Source organism: Anabrus simplex, chromosome 1 (assembly GCF_040414725.1).
Source record: "Anabrus simplex isolate iqAnaSimp1 chromosome 1, ASM4041472v1, whole genome shotgun sequence".
Lineage (NCBI taxonomy): Eukaryota > Metazoa > Arthropoda > Insecta > Orthoptera > Tettigoniidae > Anabrus > Anabrus simplex.
In genome coordinates, this window is record NC_090265.1 from 973,876,176 (window position 1) to 973,894,196 (window position 18,021).

The window sequence follows — 18,021 nt, forward strand, 5'->3', positions numbered from 1 at the left end:
GAGAGCGAGTGGCTCTTTTGAAAATTGAGTGTTGTATGCCTCGAGGAGGCTTTTCAGTGTAATTTTGGAGCAAGGGCTCCTAGGCATGAATGGGGTTTTCTGCCCCTCTGTTGAAACTTGTGTTTGGGGTAAAACTGAGCTGATTGCCCAAGCAGTGTAAAGTCAGGGCGCGAAGCCCAAATTCTGTAAATATTGTAACTACCCTTTTGATTTGCTACTTTGTACCTGCCATGCTTGTTATTTCTTTGTTTTTGAAAAGAAAATATAACCTTGTTAAATTTTACATTAACTTTGATTCCGTAGTTTGAGACCCGTTCACGCCCGCACCTTCTTTCACCTCTACCTACCACTAAAACACGGTAACAATAATAATAATAATAATAATAATAATAATAATAATAATAATAATAATAATAATAATAATAATAATAGTAATCTTCATCTACTTCTTCTACAGCTTTTCCCACACTTGTGGAGTCGCGGGTGCGAACTGCGTCGCACATGTGAATTTGCACCTGTTTTACGGCGGGAGGCCCTTCCTGACGCCAACCCTATACGGAGGGAAGTAATCACTATTGCGTGTTTCTTTGGTGGTTGGTAGTGTAGTGTTTTGTCTAAATACGAAGAAGACCGTGTTCGGACGAACACAAACACCCAGTCCCCGAACCAGAAGAATTAATCAGATGCGATTAAAAACCCCGACCAAGCCGGGAATCGAACCCGGGATCTTCTGAACCGAAGGCCTCAACGCTGAACATTCAGCCAAGGAGCCGGACAATAATAACAATAATAATAATAGTAATAATAATAATATCATTACTCCATTAAACCAATAGCATATTTATTCTGACTTACGGCACCTTGTAACTTTCGTTCTGATTTTCCATCTCTTTCACTTTTCTCCAATTCATGTCAGCACTGACTGATTTTTGATTAAAGGAAGGGTTCTCTTTCACCGAGAACTTTGGCTATTCATTTATTGTATGCAGAATAATTTAATTGATACAACCAGGATTTACATTATTTTCACAGAACAACGTAACACAAGTATAACAGACCTGTCAGTCACGTGTCGCCTCCGGCCACTGAGAAAATAAAAATCCCGCCTCATGGTCGACATATCAGCTCGGAGACCAAACAATGCAAACTGTAGGATTTACACATTACATTCGTCTGTGTATTAACTTTCCCTTCTCTCGCTCTCCATGCATAATTATTAAGAAATGAATTGAATAAATTTTTGCTTCAGATTTCTTTGCCAGATTTCAGGCTCGCCAAATAACTTGCTAATAATTCCCATTCTTAAGATATATATTTTTATATGCTTGATTTGTACAATTTTATGATTATATTCTTATTTGAAATTTACTAGAGCTCCCAATAGCTTTCGTTCCGAAGAATTTTCGCCTCTTACACGTTTGTCTGGTAAAAAATTCTTCTTCGGATGTGCATTCAGAAAGTTGGTTTCTTCTGTAGAGAGACCGAGAGAGTATGTATGTATTTATATATATCCAAGAATGCATATCCCGTTGTATACCATTTCAATCTCAATTTCGGAATAAGTGCAATTAAAATCGAAAAATGGCTCATTTTCTGAAATCGTGAATTTAATAGAGAAATTAATTTTTAATTTGAGTCAAGAATTTCAATTCGTAAACGATAATTTAGAATTAAGAAAACGTGTTCAATTTCGAAAATAGTAATGTTAATTTCAGAAAACGCAGACTGAGAAAATTCATACATATACTTATTGCAATTCTTTGCTGCAAAGATTATTTCCCTGAATGATTATGTAATCTATCTACGGTAAATGTTTTTGTATGTATGTTTCACATCTCCTCTTAAACCACTGGGGCGATTTCAACCAAACTTGGTACACTTATGACTTACTACCAGGAGACAAACCCCGTGCGGGTAAGACACCCTTAGCACCCCTAGGGATAGGGGTGTGGAGAAGTGATATATTAAATTTCTAAAATAGTGTCCAATCCATAGATTTCGGGGTCACTGAGATGAACAGTGACACTCTGGTTGTCGTTTAAGTCCACGTTCAGCCCTCATCGGTATAAGGGTGGGTGGGTGATAGTGAAAAAAAACTGTCCAAAATTATAGCGTGATAATGGACATAAAATTACAGAGATTATGGATGTATGTTCCAGCACAGCTCTCAACCAAAGTTGGTATACACACGACTTACTATCTAGTACCTAGTACCCCTAGGCGAGGATGTGAAATGTCAAAAAATTGAAAACTACTAATATTTGTGTCGAATCAATAGTTCTCCGGGCTACTGATATGAACTGTTGTACACCGGATGCCGTTTTAAGTCAAAGTTAAGCCCCAATCGGAATAGGGGTTGGAAGGGGTGAAAAAGAATGTCCAAAATAACCGAGATTATGTATGGGTGTGTGTTTCTAGCATAGCTCTCAATCAAACTTGGTACACATACGACTTAATACGACCCCTATGGAGCGGGGATGGAAAGGGGGTGAAATATAAAAATAATAGGAAACGTCCAATATTAATGTAAAAACCATAGTTTTCGGGCTCGCTGAGATGAATAGTGACACTCCGGCTGTCGTTTAAGTCCATGATCAGCCCCCAAGGACATGAGGAGGTGGCGAGTAGGGGTGAAAAAGAAAATGTAAGATACCCCTAGCATACCAAGGGGAGGGGTTGAAATATAAAAATAACTGAAAACGACCTATATTAGTGTCGAATATGTAGTTTTCGGGGTCTCTGAGATGAACTGTGGTATCATGGATACCGTTTAAGTCAAAGTTCACCCCCAGTCAGAATGGGGATTAGAATTTTTTTTTTTTTTGCTTTACGTCGCACCGACACAGATATGTCTTATGGCGACGGTGGGATAGGAAAGGCCTAGGAAGTGGAAGGAAGCGGCCGTGGCCTTGATTAAGGTACAACCCCGGCATTTGCCTGGCGTGAAAATGGGAAAGCACGGAAAACCATCTTCACGGCTGCCGACAGTGGGGCTCGAACCCACTATCTCCCGATTACTGGATACTGGCCGCACTTAAGCGACTGCAGCTATCGAGCTCGGTAGGGGATTAGAACGAGTGAGAAAGAATGTCCAAATGAACGTTCAACGACTTGTGTGACAAAGCCTATAAGTTTGATTTAAAATATTGTCGTTGTTCTATTACTTATTACTCTATTACTTAGTTTGAAAAAAAAAGGGGTGAGAGCGTTGCTAAGGAGATATACGTCAACTAGAGCCCGAATTTTATGTAGTAATAGATAACAATGCACACTAAGCAAGTGACTTTTAACTGATTTCGCGCTAGGTTGGGAGAGCTGCATAAATTGTAACGGTGCTAATATAACGAACCCTTCATATTTATATAAATCTCTCTACAGAACCATGTTGCGGATTAGAAGATACTACCTATTATTGCAATCAATCCGCGCTCTAGCAAATCATATCACAGAAACTTGCTAAAGTGTCTGACCTAAATAAGATTTCGTCTAATACACTGCGATTGGTCAATCTACATCATGGCGAGGTTATTCCAACCACTGAATTCAGTAAAAAAAAGTTTTATTTGTATTTTTATCTTCTATGAAACAATATTGTTCGTTAGAGATACAGTGGGATGGGATAGGAAAGGCCTAGGAGTTGGTAGGAAGCGGCCGTGGCCTTAATTAAGGAACAGCCCCAGCATTTGCCTGGTGTGAAAATGGGAAACCACGGAAAACCATCTTCAGGGCTGCCGATAGTGGGGTTCGAATCCATTATCTCCCGGATGCAAGCTCTCAGCTGCACGCTCCTAATCGCACACGGCCAACTCGCTCCGGTGAGATACAGCATAGTTACCAGGATAAGAGTAAGTACGATAAAATTAGAGTAAGGAGAATTATACAGGAGGCAATGAGCCATTAGAACTCTGGTCAGCAGTGAGGGCACAACTCTGGAAAATGAGCAGAATAAACTGATCTACTGAAACGGCCCAAGAATCAGGTAGTTAGAGCATACAGTCTGTGTCAACTGATACGGCTAATTTAGCGCGAATGCCATTCACGGATAAAATAAGATAATCCAGAAAAAAGTGCTCTAAAAAAAAGAGCGTGAATAAAATTTAAGAGATTCAGCAGGAAATCGATGGGTGTGTGAGTGCTGAAGCAGATGAGGTGAGCACACACAATGGGCTCCACTAGATACAACATATGACGCTGATGACGACAAACGGGGGATCGGCGCAAGCACTCCAGCTCGATGGCTGTAGCTTATATCAGGACCGCGCGCAAATTAGTGAAGGTGCATTTTAGGGTCTTCCCACAGCAGTAAACATTCAAAGTTTGCTAATTTGCTCCATATTGGCGATCCATTTAAACAGAGTGTGAACAGTACATCTGGTTCACTATCGCTCTGCATAATGGATGTTGTTTCATTTATGAGCTAAAATATTATGGTTATCATTCCCGCGTAATAAAGGTCGTGGTAACCTTGCCTAGTAAGCGGGCGTATAGTTCTGAAACAGTGTCGGTGGTTGCTTACCATAGCGACTGCGCTTCGAAACCCGGTAACGCAGAAGACTTTTCTTGGCTCGTAATCCACGCGAAACTGTAGTAGGCTTACGTGTGGCTTATGGCCACAAGATTAATGGTTAAATACAATGTCAAGCTTGTTTCGTTTAGTATATAAGTAGAGGATGATAATGAAGAAAAGATGCTGGGAGTAAAGAAGTAACTACTAAAATGAAATATGCTGAAAAACAGATGATCATACCAGAAGATAGGGCCAAACGAATATCACTAGATTCATGAGAAATTTACAAAATGTTAATAGAAAAATCTTACAAAAGAGAAAGTAAAGGTATGGCGCAGTGGTTAATGGACAACTACGGTCAAAAAGAGAACTATTTGTTGTGGCGAGAACGACCACTGCTGTGCTTATTTGAAGCCCGCGGAAGTCTTTAATCATGTTTATAATTTACTAAACCTTCTTCGGTGGCGTGTCAAATGGCAAGAGCTCGCAAATTCTCCAGTAGTACGTGTCAATAATTATGCTGAACATATCATTCAACGTCTTCAAGACAACTAGATCGTCAAGCAGAGGAACGACATGGACCTGTAAGCCAGTGTCCTCAAGGTCTTCAAGATGCTTGCGGGGAATCTGCATTGCCTTACAGAACTGTGGTACGTTGGGTAAAAGCCTTCAACGATGGTCGGCAAACTGTGGCGGACATTCATCGGGCAGGTCGTCCTACGAGTGAAGAAGTGCATGCTCTTGCCGCGTTAATGGACAGTGATCGAAACCAGACGATTCGTGAGCTCGTATTCGCTTCAGAGCTGTTGCAGAGATTCCACAGGCAGTAGACCGCTCCATTCGCACCATCAACAGAACAGGCTCTGCTAAAGGTATACCACGACTTCCACATCGTTGGCAACGGGTTATACACAACGCTGGTGACTACATTGAAGGACAGTAAAGGTTGCTAACATGTAGCTCTTTTGTATCTGTTGTTTAATAAATAGTTGCCACTATTTAAGTTCCAACCTTCGTATTTGCTGTCTTTATCATAATAAAACAATGTTTACCAATGGCCTGTGTTCTGTCACTTTCCTACGAGAATCTCTTGAAGTCAGAATTTGTCTTCAGGCACTATGCATAAGTACATGGCCTATATTTCCAAATGTATATCTTAGATTTTCCGTGTTGTCTCCCGTTCGCGAGAAAGAAAAAAAGTTGCCATGACTTATGACTCGACCCTCGTATTTTTACAGGTATGTTGTAATAAACTACTTGTACTTCATCTGTGTGTTCGACAGACTGAAGAGTTTTTAAGTTACATGTAATATCAGTTGAAAACATCAATGGCCTTGGTCATGGCTGTTTTTTTATTTATCTTACAACTTCCCTAATTTTAACGTTGCCACTAGGACTAAGTATACTTCATTTACCTACCATCACTGTTTAACAGGTTATAAAAAATACTATGTGAGCATGGAATTGGAAATGTCTTTCAACTACAGTACAAAAATGAATTAATAAGCAAAATGTACGTACACGATGCTCTTGACTGTATAAAGGGTTTCTTAAAATTAATATTGAGCCGCGGATGGCAGTTGTTTGTCAAGAGATGTTTTTCTAAACCTAACGAAGTACAAAACTGCGATAAGAATTTAGGAATTGTTCCCGGGCTCCCACCATCAAGCCTGCCACTGATATATTTTGCAGTCCTTATTTTTTTTAATAATACGAGACTGTAGGGTCAGTAAAGCTGTTATTCTCTAAATCCACGTCTTCCGGTTGACCAGAATGCGATTTAAATCGCACCGTTGGGTCAAATATATTTCCGTTCTTGCTTCCCTTATGTGTTCCACTGGCATTTGCAGGACGATGATATAAAATGGGATCAATTTCGTGGCTCTTGATATCAAGAAGACAGTTTTCAATTGAAGAATCTTTGTAGGAATGCCAATTGCGAGAAGGAGAGTGCGCTTCAATCAACTATTTTCGTACAAATAAATGTTTTTTCTTTCATTTTCTAGCATATAACCTTGTTTCTCACTGCCCGACTGAAAATGATTAAATTGTGTTTGGATCTTGAGCGCAACGGAAAAGAAAATACCGACAATCTGAGGGGAAAAAATCCCAGGTAATTGAAGGATTGTTCTGGAGCTTAATTGACGGTAATAATAAGTCAGGAAACTGTCAACTTTTAAGCGTGAAAGGTAAGTCAGTGTGACAACTGAAAGAACCGATTTTCCAATTATTGGAAATGCGCGGAGAAATTTTCGGTCACAGAGTATTCCTTAACCCATAAGTTAGGGATTATCTACGTGCAAATTTGTAACTTCCCAGGCCTTCTAATCGGGATGGGTCATTCCCTGCAAGATTTCGTGCACTTGTTAATGAGCTGAAGAGGACGGTGGGTTGTGGAAATCATGTGTTACCCCTCGCGAGAACGGGTTCGGTTCGGTGTCTTCAGTGTCGTATGTGCATGTGTAACGTTGTCTTTCCATAAAGAGGTAAAACCGGGAACTATGTTGTCCATATACAGTGAGAATGGTGCAGAATTGATAATGGCAATCAACTATAAATTTTCTGAGAGCAAAGACAGTGTGATCAAAAGTGGAGGTGAACAAATCTTACGAGCAGTGTGAATAAATTTGTGTTATGTGGGCCTCATAACAATTTTTTAGTCATTATTTTTGTCACTGGTATAACATCGCGCTAACATATTGAAGGTTTTCGGCGACGCAAGGAACAGCCGTGACCTTAATTTAGGTACAGTCCCCATTTGCTTGGTGTGAAAATGGGAAACCACGGAAAACCATCTTCCAAGTGTGGGGTTCGAACCCACCATCTCTCGAATGCAAGCTTACAGCTATTCGACCCAAACCGCAAGGCCAAATTGCTCTATCTCATAATTATTAATCAAGCACCACTATCCATCGAGAATTTATTTCTAAAGAAAAGAACATGCGACAAAACCTTCGAGGATTTTAAGAAAGGAATACTACTAGTCCCTAAACAAAAAGAACGAAATGTATAGCTTTTAGTGCAGGGATATCCCAGACTCGCAAGGTGCAGGTCTTTTTATTTGACTCCCGTAGGCGACATGCGCGTCGTAATGAGGATGAAATGATGATGAGGACAACACATACACCCAGCCCCCGTGCCAGGTAAATTAACCAGTAATGGTTAAAATTCCCGACCCTGCCGAGAATCGAACCCGGGACCCCTGTGACCAAAGGCCATCACGCTAACCATTTAGCCATGGAGCCGTACAGTTCCTAAACAGATTGCGGGCTGCACTCTTGTGTATTATTTCATTAAGACATATTTTAGCATTTTCAAACAGTCGAAATTGTCACTGTCAAAGTTACAATAAGCGAAAAATGACCATAATTACATCTATAATACGATGAGCGAAATAAAACCCTTTTACGGGTGGGTAGAGTAACAGAACCTGCCGCAGGCTACTTCCCCTCTTCGGAATACCCCAGCCCACAGAATTCATAAGTGCAACTCAGAGATACACCCTCCTAGTCTTTGAGAACGTTTTGTTAATTTCCTTTGTGCTCCCAATTCCTGTTAGTGAATTCCTGATTCCAAACTGCCCAGGTAGGTTTTTTAAAAACAGAATCAATGAATACGAAATATGAATTCTTTATGATAATGGAAAGGTATATTTTTTCAATTTTAGACATTTTCGGAAGCTAGCATTACTTCACAAAATCCATTAAGTTTTTTCTTGCTTTCAGATTCTATCTCCAACAAATCGTATTGGCACAATTCACAAATGTATATGTAGTTTACGAGGTTCTGTAAATGTCAATTAACCATTTCAAATTTCCGGAAAACATTAGAAGTTTACAAATTAAATACAGGCAATGAACTCTATTGAAGTTTTCTAAAAAAAGAATTTAAAAAACTGCCAATATCTCCTCAGCATCTTCTTATTACTCAATCTGTGGGTTTCAACCGATAGTATGCATGTGCCATTCATGATTATGTAAATGCTGAAATTCTCATAGACGCACTTTCCAGAGGTTTAACTAATTACATGGGATGAATTTGACATCCATCAAAATACTATTTTATCCAATATGAATGCCACGAGAAGTAATCTAAACACCTGAATCTGATTATTCACTCATATTTTGCTACTGAATGTGTTTTGCCAACATGAAGAACATGTATTACGTAATACACGAAGACCAGGAGCCTCTAAAACAGGGCCTCTCAAACGCCCAAAATCTCACGCGTGCAGAGCGAGGCGCAAGAGCTCCGTGCACTGTGCATCGGTGCCGCTCGGTGCCGCTCGGTACGGCCCGGATCAACGCTTCGTCTCTGGGCTACTCGGCTATGCTCGGCTCTACTCGGCTCAACTCAGCCCGGATTTGGAGCACTACGGCGCAAGTGGGGGAGAGGGAGACAGGCGGAGCGAGCGAGAGAGGCGTGAGGAAAGAGAGAGTTAGCGCTATTGCTCCAAATCGAGGAGTGGGGGGTCTGCACTCTGGTCAACCAAGCCAAGTCGTCTTTTGCACCGTGCACAGTGCATGCACCACGCGCATGCACCCTGAGAGGCCCTGCTCTAAAAGAACTATAAATAAGAAAATATTATTCATCAACTCAGCTGCAGCACAGAAGAATTCAATAAAATTCAGCGTACCACAATGTCGATAAAATGTTTCAGTAGGAGAGTAATGTGTTTAGTGTGCGCCACACGGAATGTGAATTATTTCGTACTACACATACCACAAATAATTAATTTCATGATGGTTTTCTCTGTGACACTGGGCCAATAATATGCACAACTCGAATAATAAAAATATGCACAGACATGTATTCTATCACGTGATTCCTTACCAATCGTGCCGAAACTAGAATACAGTTTGCAGAACAATCCACCTGGCCGCAAGTGGAGATCCACGTGAATCATCTTTGAAAACACTAATATGAGTGATTATACGTATGATATGTATACATATGATCATTCTATGAAAGTGAAAATGAAGAATATTTGATTTTCTGACACTAATTGTCAGAGTTCAAATGTTTATGACATGCCATATGATTATTTTCTCCTCCAACCTGAAGTTTAATGAATTACAAATATTTCTACACAACCCTGATTGGAAGCGGACCTAGTTTATTTTGTATACAGGATGGTCGACAACATCGTGAACCGAATATATGAGCATTAGAGGGTTGGTCATACTGATAAATAATTTAAAAGAAATAAATCGATATATCTCACACCTCTGTCATTTTATCAGCTGCTCAAGTGTCTGACTCGTTGGCTGAATGGTCAGCGTACTGGCCTTCGGTTCAGAGGGTCCCGGGTTCGATTCCCGGCCGGGTCGGGGATTTTAACCTTCATTGGTTAACTCCAACGGCTCGGGGGCTGGGTGTTTGTGCTGTCCCCAACATCCCTGCAAATCACACACCACACATAACACTATCCTCCACCACAATAACACGCAGTTACCTACACATGGCAGATGCCGCCCACCCTCATCGGAGAGTCTGCCTTACAAGGGCTGCACTCGGCTAGAAATAGCCACACGAAGTTATTATTATTAACTGCTCAAGTTAGTCAATCAGATCCCTTCGCGGGCGAATTCAAATGGGCTTTGCAGGCCGTGTTGCTAAATATGTATGTGGCTCAAGACCATCGGGTCGGGAGAGCATGAGTCAAAGAATGAAACTTCACCAGTGGAGGGGTATGAATACAGAGCTCCGAGCTCACGGGATCGCGCCAAAGCAAGTACGCTACGGTGACACTGGCTGAAAACAACGGTGTGTTTGTGTTACATGGTATGGCTCTCAAGCCGTTCCTAAGTCACGTTCCGATTTAGCAACACCGCCGCGCAAAATACATTTCAATTCGCCAGCGAAGCAATCTGATTGGATAATTTGAGCAGCTGATAAAATAAGAATGGTGCGAGATATAGAATTATTCCTTTCAAATTATTTATCAGCATGACCAAGCCTCTAATGCTCATATCACTGAGCCACGTTGTTTCCGACCACCCTGCATAAGTGCATACTGCGCGCTTTTTCAATTTTAGGATATCCGTCCATACATTCGGGGACAAAGTAATATTTCGAATACATTCACATACATATTTGCATATTTTTAATTTTAATACAAACAATACATCATTTGCTATGTAAGTACACTAGACATATTTTAAGATCTATTTAATTGTCATCTACCTATCTCCCCTAGATTTTGTATTTGCGCTCTGTCGATAAAATGTTATAAGGATAGTATCTCTTAAATTAAAATACCTTCTGGATTAAAGCCATACATACCGGTATGAATTTAACAAATATTTAGTAAAGTAACCGAGTTTTCAGCCAAGTTTCAATGCTCCTGACTTGTAAGCATGGAATTGCTTGTATAGCGTGTATTGGAAGTCCGTTTGGCGAATCACGAAGTGAAGCTATACGAAACTGATTATTCACCGAACTGGACTCAGAGCACGCTGTGCTATGGTGGTCGGGAGGGAAGTTACAAACCCACCGCCTTCTGGAGTGCGTCACGCTGTGCCGTGGTGTGTTGCGTTTATATTTCTGGAGTACAGGCTTCCATATATGCATATTTGACAAGGTGAAACCGTCTTCCCTATTAGAATTATTTCCAAGTCTTTTAGAGAAGCGATGACCCCCGCCTGGTCAAAGATGATTTGATGGTCTGCACTGAAGAACTGTTCTGCTACGGCAGACTGGCTCATACTGTAGAATGTTTTGTGCAGGTGGATGAAAGACTGACATTCTTAACAGATCTGAATTATTCCTTTACCCTGTGCTAATAAGCCTTTTTGTCATATCAATATATGAGCGACCACAACCAAATAGGACTTGAGCCAACAAAACCTACGTTCATTAATTACAATCCATCTCATTTTTATAGGTATGGTTAACAGTGTACGAGATATGTCTCAACATAAATTCTACATGCTGTTAATGTTAGTGACTTATACCAATGGGCAAAAATAAATCAGAATTGTAAAAACAACCAGACACATATTTTGTGAAAAATAATCAATTATTGTTTATGAAGCCCATCTCTTAATATAATATTTCTATACCGGATTAATCTGAAGAGCATATTACAGCCCACAAATATTCTCAGGTTTCTAACCATGGCATGCTTCTGTTACCTTAGGATCGAACACCAGCAATATTCATAATTTTACGAAAATGTCGAGCCAATAATTGTTTGTAACATAATTTATTTTATTTTACGTCAAATTATTTGATTTGAAACATGCTTGGAATTATTAGTGAAGACAATACTAAGCATACATTTTACGTCAAATACTGGTATATTTAAGGACAATTTTCATGCACATGTAACTATTTCTAAGGTCATAAACATTACGCCGAAACGATTAAATTACGATCCACTGCATTACAACTGTCCCAGCAAATGAAAAACTTAATGTAAAATAATTCGTCAATGTATACGACCACAAGCAATTCCGAGAAAATATAGTAATCCATGAATATTTCTTAACACAAGAAATGCACTATATAACGTCTTTAAGCACCCTATTGGACGAAGATATACAAAACGTAAGTTCCTCAAAATAAATCACAGTATTCTATCTTCTGTTGATATAACGAAAGAACGCAACTTTAATAAAAGTTATGTATCGTTATCAATGTATACAGATGAATATTTAATAAATACGTCAAGATGACAAGCCTCAATTTCACTCGATCAAAACTCAAAAAATATATTTCCACTTTTGGGAAAGTAATGTCTGTAACATTCTACGTAACAGTTCCAGTATTCTAACATCACAAAGTTGATATAGAATGTTAAATATTTTCAGATTGTTAGAGTCTTCAAAAATACGTTTCATGTTTCAGTTCCAATATTCCTACAGCAGATAGGATGAAGTTCAATCAATATGTTAGTTCCAATATTCTTAATGGAAAACGTATAACACTATTAAGGAAAAAGTAGATAAATATGGCTACTTAATTTTCACACTAATGGCGTAAAAAAATCCATATTGGTTCATTACGATACGCCAGATCGGTAATATGAAAAGCGCAATACTTCAAGAAGCTCTGGGTCTTTACAAGTATATTCAGTGTTTAAGTTCCAATTTTCTTATTCTTCTTAGTTTGCACAGAATGCACAAGGAAGTAGGCCTATATAATACACGAATAATTCACTACAGCACAATTAAAGTATAAGAGCTTTGTTGTTTCTAAAATATATTAAATAACAGTTCCAACGTGCAGAATATAAATTTAAACAAATAAACTGCATGTAAAGAATATTTCAAGGTATACAGTAACAATCTTCGTGATATAATATTTATGTTCATAAAGTATACAAACTGCCAAGCCAAACAGACCTAGCGTATAGCGTTAAACGGATAAACTATCCAAATTAGAAGATGACTGTAATCTGTGTATATTATTAAGTTATAAAATAACACGAAAGATTTAAAGATCTTCTCAGCCTGGTATACTAAATCCAATCAATTACCTCCAATATTCCCACATCAGAGAAAGTGAAATATTTAAAGATCGGCTGTGTCTTTAAAAACTTATTTGATGTCTCAGTTCCAATATTCTTACCGTTGATAGGATAATGTAATTATAATAGTACTGTAAAATGTAAGCTAATCGTTCACATGAAGGCTGTAATCTTCATACATGATAGATAACACTTAGATGTAATATTGTAGTAAAAACATGTATTTTCTTAGTTCAATAATCATAATCTTAAATGCTAAGTGACGAAAATATCTAAAGTAGGTTTCTGCTGTAATAAGAAAGTAATTGATAAAACTATTGTAATATTCATGAAGGACGCTACAAATTGTCAAATACATAAACAAACTATAAACACAAATAATGTCAACACAGTAGAACAATACAACATTTTAACAACACATGGTATCCGTAATGACACACAGAATTCATGCAGCATGCAGTCTGTAAAATACGTACTTCAATACACTTTCTCACAGAAATAAACAAAAGGAAAAGCCTATACATTGTGGTAAGAGATTCTTATTCCAAACAGCTACGTTGGAGAGGAGTCTGAATAGGTAACGCCCTCATTAAGAACCCATGCCCGGAAACATTTCTTTACTCATAAGATTACTATGCGTCAGCAGCGGGACCTCTTAACACCATACAATCCAACTTGAACCATCTCCTTTTATATGGACTGTAATGAACGTCAGAGCAACGTTCTTTATCTCTTCAGAAGCTGGGTGAGTTATTTTGACATTCATTTTGGTTTTGGTTTTCTTATGGCATAGAAACGGTACGTTGAAGGACACTGGTTCCTATCCATCACCACAGACTGCTCTCATAAACCTAGGAGTTTGTAATAGGAACGACTTACAATCGTAAGTAGCACACTTCACATTGAGAATATGTAAGTCTTTTATAGAGCATTCCACACTTACGAACGCAACGGAACAGCCCTAGTTTTATATCGTATAAAACTTCCAGTATAAACTTTGTGGCAGACGGACTGAAGGTGGATTCTGCTCCGCCACCCTGTTAAGTATACTACCGCCGAGAATAACAGCTTACGTTGGCTTTATCCCACGTCACTTTAACTGCGCTTGCAAACCAATAAAGACGTCGGCCCGTCGCTCTAACCGGATTATTTTTTATCCCAAACTTTTAACACTTCTGCCCATATATCATGCCTTGGAGCGATTTCTTTAGAGCAAGTGTAATAATAAGTTAATTAATTAACATTAATTAATTTGTTAGAACAAAAAACTAGCGTAGTATTTGTAACTTCGTGTTGGTATTCACCATCAGAGTCTGTAAATAATATTGAACGCACAGGCTATAAAAGATATTTTTTAATTTTTAACAAACTAGCTTTAGGACCTTCCGCTAACACACTTTTTGGCAAACAGCTCTCCAAACAGGTTTTATCAGGCTATGGAATGTAACATCCTGCAGTTACGCATGGTATAAGTAATGAACGATATCCAGCTATTTCAGCGTCCATCATCAAACGGAAAGGAGGAAGGAACGAAAGAAACAAAGAAAAAAGGAAAGAAAGAAAGAAAGAAAGAAAGAAAGAAAGAAAGAAAGAAAGAAAGAAAGGAAAATAAGAAATCATTTTTAATATTTGAATCTGGAAGTCGCATCTGAAGGCCCGTTAACGAATAATCTGCATTTATACCACAGCTTTATGGCTTCCTTATCAATGAAATGAAGAAATAAGTCCGTTTCTGATCACCATCGTCGACAGAGAATATTTTCCGGTAAAATTTGAGAAAATGAGACAGAGTTCATATGGACAGCTCCCTTCTTACTAGAAAGATTAGGATTTCATTTGATGTATTTTGAAGAAAAAAAGCTATGGAAGTGAACAATGCCGTAACAGACAGATTCCTTTTCCTTATTACTGGGTAAGAGAATGCTATTGTAATATGGTCGTCAACATAACAATGAGAAGGAATTTAATGAAAGATAGCGATTAAGGGAGAAGCAATTCGTTTTCTCCAGAGTGCGGAGCTTTAATCTGAATAAGCACAAAGTGGCGAAGACTAACAGAAAGTTGGTGTGAATGACTGCGAAAGCTCTTTACGGCTACAGCCGGTGTAGTTTTAATCAATGACAGCTGCTTAATTAACTAATAACGTCACAGTCTTGGAAAATTGTGAAACACACTTAAACGTACATACTTGCTACGCACCAAGAGCATCCCACTGACACTAAATGTATTGGGCACCGCAAACAACCAAGAGACAGGAGTTACGATCGACTTCAACACAGATCTACACTAATCTGAAATATTGCTGCAGTAAAATAATGCTAATGAAACTAATGTAATCGACAGTACTGTACTATGTTCTGAAGTTGTCGATGGAGCGGAAAAAAATCGCATTAGTAGTAAGTTATACACTGACAAACTTCTATATTATCAAATAAAAATAAAAACGCCATTTTCACCCAGGCCACCAAGACCCTCTGAGGAGAGGAAGGCAAAAAGGCTTCCATTATTCCACTACCCGTAACCCCGGCACTAAGTGGGGAAGAGTAGTTAGCTCTATACCCGGCCGCTCCACATTTTTGGCTTAGGCTAAGTGAACCTCAGTGTCATGTACCACACCAGCACTGGAAATCTCGTTACTTAAATTTTCCGACTTCCTGACGAAGAATAGAATCCACGCCCTTGCGGGTGAACCGAGCACGCCTTTATCACCTCAGCTAGTCAGCTCCTTGTATTATCAAATACTGTACACAATAAAGAAACCATGTAGTAGGTTTGCCCTGGATTTTAGAAAATTGCACTTTTAAAGGTCTAATACAAGCAGACGACCCATGACACACGTACAAAAACATATCCTGGATATACCCCAGCAATAGTTACGATGGGGATATTTGTCGCTATAGAAGGTATCCGATGAAATGAAACGTTGCCATATTTTTGGTCTTTCCGGTCTTAAGAAGAAAATTAACAATTTTTCTAGAAATATGACGCAAGAAACTACTGTTGTGCACAAAGTATTTCCACGGAATCTTGAGCACTTTTGTACAAAGCCCACTGACGTAATCCCAAAGAGCCTGTTCATAATTTTGAAAATATTCTTCGATAATATGGAGTGCGTAGCAAGTAAAATATTAAAAACTGAAAATATAGGACTGAAATAAACTAACGATATGCTAATTCAACTCCATTTTCCCTCACCGAAAGTGTTTCAGGTGATAAGGAGCTCTAAGTGATTCAGAGTCACAGCATATCTAACTAGATATTTTATCAATATTTAAATTCTTTGTTCTGCTTAATTTGTACAATGCAAACCAATAAACATGCAATCCGCACAACAATTCCCACATTACTCCTTTATAAATTTTACCAAGTGGAGTGGGTAGATACCTGCAACGAACTTAACTATCTCGTACTCAACCTAAAAATGATCTAATCATGCTCCCGAAGAAAACAAAATCACACCATAGGAGCGAATATTTATACTATGCTTCACTGCTTCTAACAGATAGAAATTTGAATGTTCAAGCTCTTGCAATATAATACTAACTAATGTAACTGAACTTGATATACACCAATCTGAATTCCGTTCAGAGTTGTGTTCTACATCATCTATTCGAACATAATCTTGTCCCCTACACGACGTCTTTGCTGCTCTCCAAGTGAGAAAAATTATTAAAAATTCATTGGAGATTATCGTACAGCATGTAAACGAAATATTACAGGTCACAATTATTATACCGTCCCTCAGTGTTTTAAAACGGTGAATGTAATAGCATGCCCTAGTGGACATGCTTTAATCGCATTAGAATGCACATATTTACCGGGTCATTCAGCAACTAACAGAGATCCGCCACATCAAAGCATGACAGATGGGCACAAGTGAAAAAGAGTGAGACACGGCCATCAACACGAATGCGGAAAATCGACATCAAAGTAGTATTTCCGACAATAAAATTAGCATACGAAATCAGTTTTCCAGTATCTATGCATATAACAAAACTACTGATATGAAATATTTGACATTCAAAAACGCATATTTTCTACGAAATTATAGAACGTTAACATGAATACTTGAGTATTTGAGTTGGTGTTCCGTTTATAAGAAGGTAAAGAGGAGCTTACTGTTCCCTACTTCCGTGATTCAACAAAGGACCCTACAATTATATAATCATTTAAGAGTTGATTGAAAGGAAAGATCAGATATTCGGTCCACTTTCTTCATGTAAGGTACAGGTTAAGGTTTCTTACTTCTATGAGTATTACAAACGAGCACGGTCAGTATTATTGCCGGGTATATTCGCCTCCAAGAATTCAAAAATCTGCTTTGATTTAAATGAAAATATTTTAAAATGAAAGAGTAGAACAGAATGTCATCAGCATTCTCTTCCTACAGGAGAAACAAAAGTTATCGACATGTACTGAGAGCATTTATATTTATAAAGTATTAGCAAACGATTTCAGCAAAATGTACTGTTCATTTCAAAGTCTGTGCCATTTGAATTCTGCTGCTGCCGGACTACTATTACGGCTCTGTATATGAGCAAGAAAATACAAATAAGGAACTAATTATTCTAATATACCAAAATAATGTTCCGAGATAGACAACTGACTATTAGAAGATACATTACATCTCTAGAGTGTTAAATCTATACTCAGATGTTCGTTAATTATATCTGATCGCGACATTGTACATTGTTCTGTATAACTTGAAATTTCCTGTCCACAGTGAAACAGGAAATGTAATTTATTATGAATCAGAGAAAACAACAGAAAATAAAAATATACCACACGTTGCGCATATAAAAAGTAAAGAATTAGGAGATGTAAACGTTCTAAAACAAGTTTTGTTTTACTTATAAACTTATTTTGATACCATGAGCACAAACAGAAATAATTTGTCTAAATGAAATAGGATTGCTTTCTCCAAAAGTTTACAATACCGTCTCCTCAACCTTAGAAAGACAGGTGTACTCCACAAAGATAAGTTTTATTCAAAATGTGAGGTAATGGTTACTAATACTGAAAGACAATGACGTTACTTGAA

The 18,021-nt window shown here is 38.4% G+C and overlaps 1 protein-coding gene across 1 annotated transcript in view; it reads right to left on the minus strand.

Moving 5' to 3' along the window:
* Lar (tyrosine-protein phosphatase Lar) overlaps window positions 1-18,021 on the minus strand; it is a 2,342,166-nt gene that overhangs the window by 1,552,813 nt on the left and 771,332 nt on the right. The window lies entirely within an intron of this gene.